The sequence below is a fragment of the Symphalangus syndactylus genome, chromosome 9 (genome assembly GCF_028878055.3).
Source record: "Symphalangus syndactylus isolate Jambi chromosome 9, NHGRI_mSymSyn1-v2.1_pri, whole genome shotgun sequence".
NCBI lineage: Eukaryota > Metazoa > Chordata > Mammalia > Primates > Hylobatidae > Symphalangus > Symphalangus syndactylus.
In genome coordinates, this window is record NC_072431.2 from 72,414,392 (window position 1) to 72,431,398 (window position 17,007).

Here is a 17,007-nt window from a genome sequence, read left to right on the forward strand (position 1 = left end):
ATCATTCTCAGCAAACTAACACAGGTATAGAAAACCAAACACAGCATGTTCTCACTCATAAGTGGGAGTTGAACATGGAGAGCACTTGGACACAGGGAGGGGAACATGACACACCGGGGCCTGTCAGGGCATGGGGGGCAAGGGATGGGGAAGCATTACGACAAATACCTAATGCATCTGGGGCTTAAAACCTAGATGACGGCTTGGTGGGTGCAGCAAGCCACCATGGTATGCATACCTATGTAGCAAGCCTGCACCTTCTGCAAATTATCCCAGAACTTAAAGTAAAATATATATATTTTTTGAGACGGAGTCTTGCTCTGTTGCCCACCCTGGAGTGCAGTGGCTTGATCTCGGCTCACTGCAAGCTCCGCCTCCCAGGTTCACGCAATTCTCCTGCCTCAGCCTCCCAAGTAGCTGGGACTACAGGCACCCACCACAACGCACGGCTAATTTTTTGTATTTTTAGTAGAGACGGGGTTTCACCGTGTTAGGATGGTCTCGATCTCCTGGCCTCATGATCCACCCACCTCGGCCTCCCAAAGTCCTGGGATTACAGGTGTGAGCCACCGCACCTGGTCAATAAAATTTAAAAAAAAGAAAATTCTGTTATGTGTATTCATGAATTTTGATAGTCTACTAAAGTGTTTGTGTATGACAATGAGTTTTCAACTACTTTCTTCCCAGTTTTCTCTGTGAAATAGAAGTAATTTATTCTGGCTAAAAGTTATGATTAGTTTTGCGGTGGATGTTCTGCCACTCCTATTCAACATTATCCTGGGTGTCCTGGTCAGCCCAGTAAGGCAAAAAAGCAACAAAAAGCAATAAAAGCCATGTGGATTAGAGAGAAACGTGTCCCTACTCTCAGACAACATGGTTATCTACCTAGAAGATCCCAAAGAATATACAAAGAGAGTGCTAGAACCAGTAAGTTTAGAAATAATGTAATACATAAAGTCAATGTATAAAAATCAACTGTATTTTTTATATATATATATATATATATATATATATGCAATGAACATTTGTAAATAAAAACTTAAAAACCCAGTACCATTGACAATGGCACCAAAACCATGAACTATTTAGGTATAAATCTACCAAATTATTTGCAATACCTGTATGCTGACAACTACACAAAAATGATCAGTAGGCCGGACACAGTGGCTCACGCCTGTAATCCCAGAACTTTGGGAGGCCAGGGCGAGTAGATCACTTAAGTCGGGTTTGAGACCAGCCTGACCAACATGGTGAAACCAGCCGGGTGTGGTGGCATGCCCCTGTAATCCCAGCTGCTCAGGAGGATGAGGCAGGAGAATTGCTTGAACCTGGAGGCAGAGGTTGCAGTGAGCAGAGATGGTGCCACTGCACTCCAGCCTGGGCGACAGACAGACTCCGTCTCCAAATAAATAAATAAATAAATAAATAATAAATCAGTAAAATAAGTTCTAAATAAATGGAGATATATTCATAGGTTGGAGGACTCGATATTGTCAATATGTTAATTCTTCTCAAACTGATGTATAAATTCAATGTAACGCCAATCAAATCCCTATGGGTTTTTTTGTAGAAATTGTCACACTGATTCTAAAATTGATATAGAAAAAGGAAATAAATATAAAAGAGTTAAAACATTTTTTGAAAGGAACCAAATAGGAGGACTTGCCTTACCTAATTTCAACACCTTAAGTCTACATTAATCAAAATAGTGTGATATTGGCAAAAGAATAGACATGTAGATCAATGGAATACAATATCATGTCCAGGTATAGACTCTGACATATATGACCTTTGATTTTGAAGAAAGATGCAAGGACAATAATGAATTATAGTACTTCCAATAAATGCTAGAACAATTGAATATCTACATACAAAAGAATGAATCGTAATTCATACCTTCTATTATATACAAAAATAGATTAAAAAATTAAATGTGGCCAGGCACGGTGGCTTATGCCTATAATCTCAGCACTTTGGGAGGCCGAGGCGGGCAGATCACCTGAGGTCAGGAGTTCAAGACCAGCCTAACCAACATGGAGAAACCCCATCTCTACTAAAAATACAAAATTAGCTGGGTGTGGTGGCACTTGCCTTATAATCCCAGCTACTCTGGAGGCTGAGGCAGGAGAATTACTCGAACCCGGGAGGCAGACGTTGCAGTGAGCCGAGATTGCGCCATTGCATCCAACCTGGGCAACAAGAGTGAAACTCCATCTCAGAAAAAGAAAAAAGAAAAAAAATAAAACTAAATGTAAAGACCAAACTACAAAACTTCTAGAAGAAAACATAGGATAATTTTGTCATCTTGAGTGAGGCAATAATTTCTTAGATACAACACTAAAACCACAATACCTAAAAGAGAAAAAAAAAGATAAATGATACTTTACCAGAATTAAAGACTCCTGCTTTCAGAAGACGCTATTAAAAGAATGAAAAGATAAGCCACAGATTGGCAAAAAATGCTTGTAAAACATGTATCAGATAAAGGTCTCACATCTAGAATATATAAAGAACTCCTGAAACTCAACAAAGGAAAACAGCTCAGTTACAAAATAGTTACAAGATTTGAAAGGAAATTTTACTAAAGAAGGTATATGGAGTGCAAGGGCCTGGTGTGGTGACTCATGTCTGTATTTCTAGCACTTTGGGAGGCTGAGGTGGGAGGACTGCTTGAGCTTAGGAGTTCAAGATTACAGTGAACTATGATTGTGCCACTGCTGTCTAGCATAGGTGATAGAGCAAGACCCTGTCTCTAAAAAAGGGGGGAGGAATGCAAATAAGCATATGAAAATATGCTCATCACATTATTCATTAAGGAAATGTAAATTAAAACCATAATAAGATATCAAATATACTTATTGGAATAGCTAAAACCCACCACCACCACTAACAAAAATCTAACAATACCAAGTACCTGGGAGGATGTGAAGCAACTGGAACCTTCGATATGTTGCTAGTGACAATGCAAAATAGTATGATCTCACTGGAGATAGTTTGGCAGTAAAATTCACTTGCCATAAGACACAACAACCTCATTTCTAGATATGCCCAAGCGAAATAGAAATATATTTGTGCAAAAGCCTATCCACAAATGTCTATAGAGTCTTTATTCATAATTGCTCAAAAATTGAAACAATCCAAATGTTCTTCAACGTGCAAATGGATAAAAAACTGTGTACATCCATACAATGGAATACTACTACTCAGCAAAAGAAAGAAACAATCTATTGAGACTCAACTAGATGGAAGAATCTCATATGCATTATGCCAAGTGATAGGAGCCAGACTTTAAAGGCTGTATATTGTACAATTATTTTTAGATGACATTCTGGAATAGTCAATACTAGAGGGACATAATATCTATCTCCTGCAAATCTCATGTTGAAATGTGATTCCCAGTGTTGGAAGTGGGGCCTGGTGGAAGATGATTGGATCAAGGGGGTGGATTCCTCATGAATGGTTTTGCATCATCCCCTGGTAATAAGTGAGTTCTCACAAGATCTGGTTGTTTAAAAGGGCATGGCACCTCCTCACTCACTCTTTTGCTCCCACTCTCACCATGTGACATGCCTGCTCCTGTTTTGCCTTCCACCATGAGTAAAAGCTCCCTGAGGCCTTACCAGAAGCCAAGCTGAGGCCAGCACCACACTTCCACAGCCTGCAGAACCATGAGGCAATTGAACCCTTTTCTTTATAAATTATCCAGCCTCAGGTATTTCTTTGTAGAATGCAAAAACGAACAAACAGAAAGTTGGTAGTGGGAGCAGAGTGTTGCTATAAGATACCCAAAAATGTGGAAGTGGCTTTGAAACTAGGTAACAGGCATAGGTTGGAAGAGTTTGGAGGCTCAAAAGAAGACAGGAAGATGAGGGAAAGTTTGCAACTTCTTAGAGACTGGTTAAATGGTCATGACCAAGATACTAATAGAAATATGTACAGTGAAGGCTAGGCTGATGAGGTCTGAGATGGAAAGGAAGAAGTTATTGGGAACTGGAGTACAGGTCAGCTCTATTATGCTCTAGCAAAGAACTTGGCTGCATTGTGTTCATATCCTATGGATCTGTGGAAGTTTGAATTTAAGAATGATGACTTAAAAGGTATCTGGCAGAGGAAATTTCTGAGAATAAAAACATTCAACAGGTGACGTGGCTTATAACAGCCTATTATCAGATACGGGAGCAAAGAAATGATTTAAAGTTCCAACTTACATTTAGAAGGGAAGCAGAACATAAAAGTTTGGAAAAGTTGCAAGTTGGCCATGAGGTAGAGAAAGAATCCAAGCAGGCTGTGGAGCAACCACTTGCTAGAGAGATTTGCATGACTAAAACGGAGCCAAGTACTAATATCCAATGGGAAAAAGGCCCCATGGGCATTTCGGAAGTTTTTGAGGGGCCAGGCCTCAGGGATGCTGCTGTCAAACAGCCAGGCCAGTCTCTTTTAGGGGCCAGGCCTGGGATGCTGCTGTCCTGCTCAGCCTCAGGCCATTGCCCCTGCATCTCAGCTGCTCCAGCTATAGGTGTGGCTCACGGTCCCAGGTAGAACTCAGGCTGCTGCTCCAAAGGGCATAAGCTATAAGCCATGGTGACTTCCACATAGTATTAAGCCTGTGGGCACATAGAACGTAAGAGTGAAGAAGGCTTGGCAGCTTCCACCTAGATTTCAGACGGTTTATGGAAAAGCCTAGGTGCTGAGGTAGAAGCCTGCTGCAGATATGGAGTCCTCACAGAGAACCTCTATTAGGTCAGTGCTAAGGGAAAATGTGGTGTTGGAGCCCCATATAGAATTCTTACTGGGGCACTGCCTAGTGGAGCTGTGGGAATAATAGACCCACCAGCAGCTTGCACCTTGCAACTGGAAAAGCTGCAGGTACTCAGCTTCAACCCATGCGAGCAGCCACAGGGGCTATACTCTGCAAAGCCACAGGGGCAGAGCTGCCCAAGGCCTTGGGACCCAACTTGCACCACTGCCTTGGATGCAAGATGTGCAGTCAAAGGAGATTATTTTGGAACTTTAAGATTTAACGACTGCCCCACTGGGTTTCAGACTTGCCTGGGGCTTATTGCCCCTTTCCTTTTGGCCAGTTTCTTTCTTTTGGAATGGTAATGTTTTACTCAATGCATGCACTATTATTTGTGTCTTAGGTGTAAATAACTCATTATAACTTAGGAGTAAATACAGGCTTACAAGGGGAAGGAACTTGCCTTGAGTCTCTGATGGTGAGACTTTGGACTTGGGACTTGAGACTTTTGAGTTGTGGCTGGAACAAGTTAAGACTTTGGGGAACTATTGAGAAGGGATGATTTAATTTTTTTATTTTATGGTTTTTTTTTTGAGACGGAGTCTCTGTCACCTAGGCTGGAGTGCGGTGGCATGATCTCGGCTCACTGCAAGCTCCACCTCCTGGGTTCACACCATTCTCCTTCCTCAGCCTCCCAAGTAGCTGTGACTACAGGTGCCCACCACCACGCCCAGCAAATATTTTGTATTTTTAGTAGAGACGGGGTTTCACCGTGTTAGCCAGGATGATCTCAATCTCCTGACCTCGTGATCCATCTGCCTGGGCCTCCCAAAGTGCTGGGATTACAGGTGTGAGTCACCACCCCCAGCCGGGATGATTAAATTTTATAATGAAAGGAGGACATGAGATGTGAGGGGCCAGGGACAGAATGATATAGTTTGGATGTGTATCCCCTCCAAATCTTAACGATGAAATGTAATCTCCATTGTTGGAGGTGGGACCTGGTGAGAGGTGCTTTGGTCATGGGGGTGGATCCCTCATGGATGTCTTGGTGCTGTCCTCATGATAGTGAGTGAGTTCTTGTGAGATCTGGTTGTGTGAAAGTGTGTGGCACTTTCCCTCTCTCTCTTGCTCTTGCTCTCACCAAGTGGTCTACCACTTCCCTTCCCTTCTGCCATGGTTGTAGCTTCCTGAGGCCCTCACCAGAAGTAGATGCCAGAACATGCTTTCTGTACAGCCTGCAGCCTGCAGAACTGTGAGCCAAATAACCCCCGTTTATAAATTACCCAGTCTCAGGTACTCTTTTATAGTAACACAAGAACAGACCAATACAGAAGAGAAAACAGATCAGTTGTTGCAAGGGCTGGGAGTGGGGTGAACAGTTGATTAAAAAAGGGAAATTGGCCAGGCACGGTGGCTCACGCCTGTCATCCCAGCACTTTGAGAGGCTGAGGCGGGGAGATCACCTGAGGTCAGGGGTTCAAAACCAGCCTGGCCAACGTGGTGAAACCCCATCTTTACTAAAAATATGAAAAATTAGCCAGGCGTTGTGACAGGTGCCTGTAATCCCAGCTACTCAATAGGCTGAGGCAGGAGAATCGCTTGAACCTGGGAGGCGGAGGTTGCAGTGAGCCAAGATCAAGCCATTGCACTCCAGCCTGGGCAACAAGAGTGAAACTCCGTCTCAAAAAAAAAAAACAAAAAACGGAATTAGGGGAGGGGCCCCCAACCCTAAGGCTATGGACTGGTATTGGTCCATGGCTTATTAGGAACTGGGCCGGCTGCACAGCAGAAGGTGAACGGCAAGCAAGAAAGTAGAGGTTCATCTGTATTTATAGCGGCGCCCCATCACTCACATTACTGCCTGAGCTCTGCCTCCTGTCAGATCAGCGGTGGTATTAGATTCTCAAAGAACCGTGAACTGCCCATGCTAGGGATCTAGGTTGCACACTCCTTACGAGAATCTAATTCCTGATGATCTGTCACTGTCACCCATCACTCCTAGATGGGACTGTCTAGTTGCAGGAAAACAAGCTCAGGGCTCCCACTGATTCTACATTATGGTAAGTTGTATAATTACTTCATTATATATAACAATGTAATAATAATAGAAATAAAGTGCACAATAAATGTAATGCACTTGAATCATCTGAAACCATCCCCCAACTCCTGGTTTGTGGAAAAATTATCTTCCACAAATTGGTTCCTGGTGCCAAAAAAGTTGGGGACTGCTGAATTAGGGATTTTGAAGTTGTAGTCTAAAGAATGTTGTATGCCTTCGTTGTGGTGGTGGTTACATGATTGAATGCATGTGCCAAACCTCCAGGACTTTCCACTAAAAAGGGTGAATTTAACTATATGTAAGTCATACTCCAATAAAATAATATTGGTTTTCAAAGACATATGAGGAGCTATAGTGATAAGGAAATACAATGACATATGCAAGATACTGGGATTAGGTTTTTTCAAGAAAAATAGAGTTGATTTGTCCTGAAATGTGTTTGTTCCAGAATACAATGGCTTAGTGAGTATGTACAACAGGATACAGAGGATTTGAAGGCAATGAAATTTATTCATTTGGGTTCATAACACCAGAGTCTGAAAAGAAGGTACAAAATGTGTTAACAGTTTGGCAAAGTTTGCTGGATTTGATGGACTTTTTCACACGATTATGTCCAAAAAAGAAAGAAAACTCATGAAACCTTTTTTTGCTAACAGTTATTTTAATTCATAACTTGAATTTGGCTTTCTCTGTGTTAAAATTATGAATTGTGTTTACAGCTCTTCTCACCTAGGTAGTAGGGTCTGTGTCTCACTAAAATAATTTTCTGGTCTTTATCTTGACTTTATCACATTTTTGATTATTTAAAAATAACAACAAAGAACAAAAGATCTTCACTGTAACAATCCCAGGTTTCTTACAGTCATGTTGCCTTTAAAACGTTTTATAATATTTTATTGTCACTTTGATGAAATACACAACCAAATAGATTTCCTCAGGCATTCAAGATTCTCTGTTAATCAAGTGACCAAATCTGCTTTGATAACTCTTGATTTTGCCCACGTTTGGATCCCAAATTAAGAAAAATAAAACAACTTTTTCAGAATATTTTGTACACCTAAAACACTATTTTAGATTTCAAGAGGCCCCCTGAATATCATAAAGATTTGCTGCTTCACCTTATAAAAACACATGCCAGAAACTAGTTTTTTTCTTTTGTTTTTCTTATCTCCAAATTAACTGAGTATTATTATAAAAGTTTCATGGGAAAAATTGTCAAAGCCAAAGAGATGTTCAGCTTTTCCTGGGTTAGGCTTCTGTAGTTGAAATGTTACTAATTTAAATATTTTAGAAATTGTACACGTTCAAGAAATGCCTCTGGAGACTGGTTATTACCATACTATCCACAGGTTAGGATAGTGAGTTCTTACCCTCAGGGGGAACAGTGATCAAACCCTGATGAAGTAGTCATGCACTCTACTCCAATAGAAAATTTTCTTCCCCATTCTGATATTATTGATTATTTTACAAATGAACCACAGACATTCAGTTTCAAATAAAATAGCTTTCTGGTTTCTTCTGATGTTTACCTGTAAAGTCCTACAGGCTAGAATTCATCTTCAACAGGAAGGTCAGCCTCAGATCCTCTTGGAAAAGGATAGCACTATAGGATAGGAAAAGTATTATCTTTTTCTCACCAATATCAGTGTTCGTGGCTGACACTCCTATAGCAAAAGACAGATTAATAAGAGAAAAGCATGACAAATTTATTTAATATGTCTTACGTGACCTGGGAGCCTTCAGAAATAAAGACCTATGGACCCAGTGAAAACCATATTTTTTATGTTAAGGATGATGGAAGAAGCAGATAACTATGGAGAAACATGACTAGACAAAAAGGTGTATGATTTAATGGTAATAAACTTGGTGGCAGGGGGAAGGGAACTTAGCAAGGCCTGGTTGTTCAGATTCTTTTCTGTGTCACTTTATGACATGCTATTCTTCCTGAGAATAGAGTAAGACTCCTCAGGAATAAAGTTCTTAGGACTTACTTTCAGGGGAGGTAGGTCAGAGAATTCTTTCCATGGCCTCAGGGGAGAAAAGTGGGAGAAGGTCAGAGCGATCTTTCCTTCAGTGTACAATACTCAGTATACCAAAGTCCCATATTTTAGGGTAATGTTCTCTATAATCCTATCAGTACCAACTACCCTAAACGATTGCTGTATCTAAGAATAAAGTCTTTGGGTACAGGCTTCTGAGCTGACAGAGCTTCAACAACTTTCAAATTGCATCAGTAGACAGTCAGCATTTCAATAATTCTTTTTAGTCTATGTCATGAAATTAGATGGCTCCCCCAAACCCAGCAGAATGAGAACTAATTATGTAGGACTGAATTGATTGATGAGGGAAAGTTAATTCTGGTTATTTGTTGGTGTCTTAGTCCATTTGTATTGCAATAAAGAGATTTCTGAGGCTGGGTAGTTTATAAAGAAAAGAGGTTTATTTGACCCACAGTTCTACAGGCTATACAAGAAGCATGGTGCCAGCATGTGCTTCTGGCAAGGACTCCAGGAAGTATCCAATGAAGGCAGGAGATGGAGGGGAGCTGGCATCACATGGTGAGAGGAAGGAAGCAAGAGAGAGGGGAAGAGGTGCCAGGCTCTTTGTTGAATTCGGCTCTTGAGGGAGCTAATAGAGTGAGAACTCAGTCATTACCTTGAGGGTGGAACTAACCCATTTATGAGAGGTCTACCCTCAGGACCGAAACACCACCTTCAACACTGGGAATCTAATTTCAACATGAGATTTGAAGGGGACAACTATCCAAACTATATCACTTGGAATATTGTTAATCTTTTTTAATGCTGTATATTTTTATGGACATAGAAAATCTGAGAAGCCTTCTCCCTTTCTTCTCTAACCCTCAATTTAGTAGCTTCTGCTTTTAAACTGTAGTGAAGCTTTTAATGGTACCTGATTCTCACCGGATCCTCCAGAATTCAGAAATAAATAATTATTACTATCTCCTTATTTTTTATGGCAATATAGTTTTTCATGTTCATAAGAAGCTGTCCTCTTTTTTTAACCAAAATATAATTGGACAAGTCCATTATTCAATTAAGGCCATACCTGAAATGTCATACTTGAGAAGATTTCTCATTTAATACTGAAGTATGACAAGCCCACTATTAAAGAAAACTACTGTGCAGGTTAATTTTTTGTGTCAACATAACTGTCCCAGGCAGTACCCAGATTAAACATTATTTCTAGATGTGTCTGGGAAGGTATTTCCTGAAGAGATTAGCATTTGGATCTGTGGACACATTAAACTAGATGTCCCTCCCCAGTGTGGATAGATACCATGCAGTCTTTTGACAGCCTAAATAGAATAAAATGTGGAGGAAGAAGGAATTTGCCCCTTATGCTCCTGCCTACCTGCTTGAACTTGGACATTGGTATTCTTCTGCCTGCTGGGATTTATACCATCAGCTCCCCTAGTTCTCAGGGCTTTGAGCTCATCTTGAATTAGACCACCATGTTTTCCTTGGTTTCTAGCTTGCAGATGGCAAATGGTGGGCTTTCTCAGCCTCCTTAATCATGTGAGCCAATTCCTCATAATATATACTATTGGTTCCGTTTTTCTGGAGAACCCTGACAAATACAATTACTGACCACTTATGTGGAGCTAATGCCTACAAATTCCTCCTAAGGAAACTAGCTTGGTGTCTGGATTGCACCATTCCAGTGTCACAGTTGGTAGAGAAGCTCACCTCCTTCTAGGCCAGAGACCTTTGCAAATTGGGGGGACCTTAAGAAAAGGAGAATTCATTCCTCAATATAGGTACATACACCACCAAGTAAAATCTGGTGGAGAAGGTCTTGTGCTTGGTTTCCTAGTCTTAGGATAGAAGAGCAAATAATACAGGCTTTCAAAAGTCCAGTCCAAGATTTTTTATGAAAATGTCCACACAGAACTTGCTCAATATTATAGGACTGTCAATTTTCAGAGCAAAATTAATGAGGCATCCATGGTTAATAAACATTTTTTACACGTATCTACATAATCAGGACAAACATACTGATACCAGACTTTATGGCAGGTTATTTATGATTCCAGAAGTGTGGTAAAGAAACTGGTGAAATATCCAAAATTTTGAAATAGGCAAAAGGGGGATGACAGGCTTTTTTACTGTCTTTCAGAAACACAGGCACATTCAAGTTTAGAGAGCTTTATCTTGTTAACTCACTGTTTAAAATTGATTAAATCTCCCGGCTTTAGTGAGTTACATAACTTTTATAGATTTTTGTCCAGTAGAGATGTAAATAATTTCTGTCCAATGGAATATATAACTCTAGAGTTTACAGTTTATTGCTCTACTGGACATTAAAGGGTTTTGTATCTAGCCCAGAAGTTTTATCCTAACAGTCCTTCATTAAGTTGCCTATAAATACAAGGTTCCATAAATGCCCTTTGAACCAGTTGTAACATCTTACTGGTGCCCTCAGCAATTAGTGAATAGAAAAAAATCATTGACAAGTGTTTACTTTTATATTTGCATGAATTGTGACTTAACATTTTTGAAAATTATACTTTAATATAAATAAATATTTACCTTTTATTTTCATTGATCTCAGAAATAGAGTAAGGGATCTCAATGTGATCAGTGATATATAACTGAATTAATGCAATTGTAGAAAAAAGTAAACAAACTTAAACCAGTTAGCTTTTACAACAGTCATTGCATGGATTTGGCTATGTTTTCATGAAATGTATTAAAAAATAATTCACAGACCAACTAGAGATCTGGGCCTCAAAATGAGATCTTTGATGTGGTTTGATATTTAGTCTTCTTTCAGCTTGATATGGCTTGATTCCGCAATATGCACACTCTTGTTTCAATTAGAGAGATGAAAATGGTTTTGTGAAAGGAAAACAAATCTCAGGACCTCCAAATCACTAAGCCAAGGGAAATTTTGTCTGGCTGTATTCTTTTCTTTTTTTTTTTTTTGAGACAGAGTCTTGCTCTGTCGCCCAAGCTGGAGTGCAACAGTGCGATCTCAACTTACTGCAACCTTTGCCTCCCATTTCAAGAAATTCTCCTGCCTCAGCCTCCAGAGTAGTTGGGACTACAGGCACGTGCCACCACCCCCAGCTAATTTTTGCATTTTTTAGTAGAGATGGGGTTTCACTATGTTGGCCAGGCTGGTCTTGAACTCCTGGCCTCAAGTGATCTACCCGCCTCAGCCTCCCAAAATACTGGGATTACAGGCATGAACCACTGTGCCCAGCCAACAAACTCAATTCTAAACTAGGAGAATATGAAGAACCAGGGGTCCTATCAGAAAGCCTGGGAACACGATGATTCTGGGCTTTCAGGGGGTAGTGATTCTTTGTGTTGATGCTCATTTAACAGATATGTTTAGGATTTACAGTGGTTCTTTTGAAATGAAACTGAACCCAAAATATCTGAGACAGGTCTCAACCAATTTAGAAAGTTTATTTTGCCAAAGTTAAGGACACATCCATGACATAGCCTGGAGGTCCTGATGACATGTGCCCAAGGTTGTTGGGGTACAGTTTGCTTGTATACATTATAGGGAGACATGAGACATCAATAAATATGTGTAAGATGTATATTGGTTCAGTATGGTAAGGTGAGACAACTCGAATTGGGGGCTTCCAGGTCATAGGTAGATGAGAGACAAAAGGTTGCATTCTTTTGAATCCTTGATCAGCCTTTCACTGAATGCACACCATTTAGTCTGGCTCAGTGAATCTGCATTTTTACATAAACAATAGGACAGAGGAAGCAATCAGATATGCACTTGTCTCAGCTGAGCAGAGGGATGACTTTCTGTCCTGCTCCTGTGAAGATAAGCTATTAGTTTACATTGCCAGGATGAGATTCAACAGAGATGTTTTAGGGTAAATATCTTGAGGGTCCCAAGGAATTTCCTTGTGGGCAAATTGTGAGGGAGGTATGTAGCTCTTCTATTCTTTTAGTTATCTTATTTAGGAATTAAAATGGGAGTCAGGTTTGCCTGATGTAGTTCCCACCTTGACTTTCCCTTGGCTTAGTGATTTGGGGGTCCTGAGATTTGTTTTCCTTTCACAAAACCGTTTTCATCTCTCTAGCTGAAACAAGTGAATTGGACTTAAGCAAAGACTAAGCCAAGGCAAAGAAATGGACCCAAGTGGAAGCTAAGCCAACAAAACAGCATGTCCAATGAGGTAAGACAAACTCAATTCACTCATATTTTTTCTGGGCCAGAGCCTCTATCATGGCCTATCATGATTCCATCATTTATGACCAGCCAAATGCCAACAAGTCTAGGAAAGCTCAACATGTAACTTGGTTTATTAGAGTGAGGCAGTTAAGGCAAAGTGAGGAAGAGGTAGATGGAATTGCAGCTGAACCCAAATTCTCCTCTAGCTTGAAAAAAAATATGACAAAGTCACCTCATTCATGACTTGTTCCATTCTTAATACAGAAAAATAAAGTGGCAGCTTGACTCTATTGATTCAAGAGTTCTTGAGACCTTAAAGAAACTTCCGGTTAAAATCCAGTGCACTTTTTGGAAGCAAACAAAATTGTATTTAAATACTCAAAAGTAGGCATAGCTGGGTTGGGAGTAGACTGCTAGAGTCACCCAGGCAGTAGGGGATAGTGACTTGGACTAGGCTTGTAGCAGTGAGCATATTGAATAATGTCAGAGTCAATACATATTGTAGTCAATACACATTTTACAGGCTGGGTGTCGTGGCTCATGCCTGTAAATCCCAGCACTTTGGGAGGCCTAGGTGGGAAGATTGCTTGAGCCCAGGAGTTTGAGCAGCCTGGGCAACAGTGCAAGACCCTATCTCTGCAAAAATATAAAATAATTAGGCAGGTGTAGGCCAGGCGCAGTGGCTTATGCCTGTAATCCCAGCACCTTGGGAGGCCGAGGCGGGTGGATCACGAGGTCAGGAGATCGAAACCATCCTGGCTAACACAATGAAACCCTGTCTCTACTAAGTACACAAAAAATTAGCCAGGTGTAGTGGCAGACGCCTGTAGTCCCAGCTACTCAGGAGGCTGAGGCAGGAGAATGGCGTGAACCCAGTGGGCGGAGCTTGCAGTGAGCCGAGATTGGGCCACTGCACTCCACCCTCGGCGACAGAGCGAGACTCCGTCTCAAAAAAAAATAAATAAATAATTAGGCAGGCGTGATGACACACACCTGTAGTCCCAGCTACTGAGGAGGATCACTTGAGCTTGAGAGTTAAAGGCTGCAGTGAGCTACGATCACACCATTGCACTCCAGCCTAGACAACAGAGTGAGACCCTGTCTGAAAAAAGAAAAAAGTACAGAGCAGAAATAACTTCTTGATTAATTTGAAATGGGGTGTGAAATGGAAGATGACACCTAAGTTTGTGGCCTGAGTAACAGGGTAAACGGTGGTGCTCTTTATGGACAAGAGTTGGAAAGAAGAGAGCAATATGCATAGAGAGGAAGCCAGTCATTCTGTCTGGGGATGTGTTACATTTGAAAAACCTTTGAGGCATTCATGTTTTTACATTAGGACACCTGAAGCTCAAAGGCAAGTTCAAGGAGGGGAAAGAAATTTGAGAGCTGTTAGTTCATTGGAAGTTGTAGGACCAAACATATGATGTAAGAAAAGAGTATTGATGGGGAAGAGAAGGGCATGAGAATAGAACCTTGGGTTTACCTACTTTTAGGAGTCTAGGGAAGGAAGAGAACCTAGCAAAGGAACAAATAAGAGTAAACCAGGAAAACGTGGTGTCCCAAAGTCTAGAGAAGAAAATATTTCAAGGGAATGTTAAATGCTACTGACGGATAAAGTGATGTGATGAAGACAAAAACAAAACAAAACAAAAAAACAAAAACAAAAACCACTGGCTTTGGCCTGACATAGGTCATCATTGACATTGACAGGAATTCTAACAAAGTAAAGGTCGAGGGAAAGCCTGACTTTTACAGAGTGGCTAATAACAGGGGTTTTGGATTTAGCCAGTTGACAATAATAGCTACCCCCTTAATTATGACTCAGAATCTACCAGGTGTTTTAGGAAAACTGTCTCATCTAACCATCCAAACAACTCTATGAAGTAAGTAGAGGCAGTGCCATCGTACCCATTTTATAGATAAATTGAACTTAAAGCATTGAAACAAATTGCCTAGTGTCATACCCTGTCAGCGGCAGAACCAGGATTTAAACAGAAGCTATTTGACTTAAGAGCCATACCTTAATCATTTTGAAAGAGTGTTTCTATAGTTAGTTTAAAGCCTTACCATCCTATTATCTAGCTGTGTGATTCTAGGTAAGTAACTCAGTGTCTCTGAGACTTAGCATATACATTTTTCATAAAATGGAGACTCTATGTGTAGAGTGTGTATCAACTGACTTATTGTCTGCAGAGACCTTAGGCACACAGCTTGACACACAGTAAGCGCTCATTCATTATCTAGTACAACCTAATCATTTTACAGATAAGGAATCTAGGTCCCAGAGAACCCAGGGAATTTGTCACAGGCACACAGGGTGTCAAAGGGAAGACTGTCCAAATGCCATGACTCCTGGCCCGGAGTACAAAACACTGAGGACCTCTGACCAGCTGTCTTGTTTTGGAAGCCTCCCACCTAGGGACCCAAATCTTCTTTGATGCTGCCCCAGTGCACTCCTGAGTCACTCAAAATATTCGCTGCTCTGGCAACAAATAACTCACAATGTCATTACTTGCCTGATGCCTTTTGAAGCAGCACTGTTCCCAGGAGTACTCTGTCACTGGAGTGACAGTCCCTCATGTTGTACATCTCTGAGAAGCTGACACTCTGTGTTTGTGTTTTAAAACACCCAGGATGGATCACAGGAAGTGCCAGTTCATTCCAGCAACCTTCTGGTATACTTTAGGCTCTCATGTGAACACGTGGGGGAAATGTCTGGTAATATTTAATTTTTTCCAGGTCGATCAGTCTCAGCTGTGATTTGGTTATGAAAAAAAATTCTAAAACATGGATCTGACTGTGGATGGTTCTGAATCTTGGAAGTTTACATGGTGCTTTAGACAGAATGGTGGATCATGCTGTGGAAGGGACTAGAGGGAGGGGTTAGATCAGTGGCCTTTATACTTGAAACTGTTGGGGAATCTAAGGGACTCCTCCAAGATCCCTTGTGCAGCAAGGAAAAGGGTGAGAGATGGTGGGGCAGGGCTCTTGCCTCTTGATATGGTTTGGCTGTGTCCTCACCCAAATCTCATCTTGAATTGTAGCTCCCATAATTCCCACGTCATGGGAGGGACCCAGCAGGAGGTAATTGAGCCATGGGGGCGGGTTTTTCCTGTGCTGTTCTCATGATAGTGAATAAGTCTCATGAGATCTGATGCTTTTATAAAAAGGAGTTTCCCTGTTTACACTCTCTTGCCTGCTGCCATGAAAGATGTGACTTTGCTCCTAATTCTCCTTCAGCAATGATTGTGAGGCCTCCCCAGCCATGTGGAACTGTGAGTCCATTAAACCTTTTTCCTTTATAAATTGTCCAGTCTCTGATACGTTTTTATTAGCAGTATGAGAGTAGACTAATACGCCTCTCATCCATCCCTTATCAGAATAGCTCTTTCTTTATCTGCTTTATGCATAGAGCTTGCCATAGTCTACTTTGGGGAAAAAGTTCTGGGCTAAAAAAAAAAAAAAAGAAGTTTAAAAACCACTGGTCTCATCTAACTTTCTTATCTTACTGATGGGAAAACTGAGATCCAGATAGAGGAAACAATTCATCCAATATAAAAGAGTAAGCCTGTCCCAGAACATACATGAGAACTCAAGTCCCCAGTACCCCATTCTGTCTTTATTTTCCTCCATTCAAGAGTGCTGCACGTTGACTTTAATTCTTGACCTTATTTCCAGCACAGGGATTGGTAAATTTTTACTATAAAGATCTAGATCATAAATACATTCAATTTTTTCAGGCTGTATAGTTTCTTTTGCAGTTATCCAATTCTGAGCTTCTGATGCAAAGCAGTCATAGACAATATGTAAATAGGTTAGTATGGCTGTGTTCCAATATGAAGTTATTTACAAAAACAGGCATCAGGCCAGATTTGGCACATGGAGTGTAGTTTATTGAGCTCTGTTCTAGCATACGAAGAAAGAAGTGGGTTATGGGTTTGCAGGAAGGGAGCATACTCATACATGCTAAAAATGAATTGAATTATTGATTTATTTGGTTGGAATCCCAGGGTGCTGCTGGAGAGATGGACAACAGACC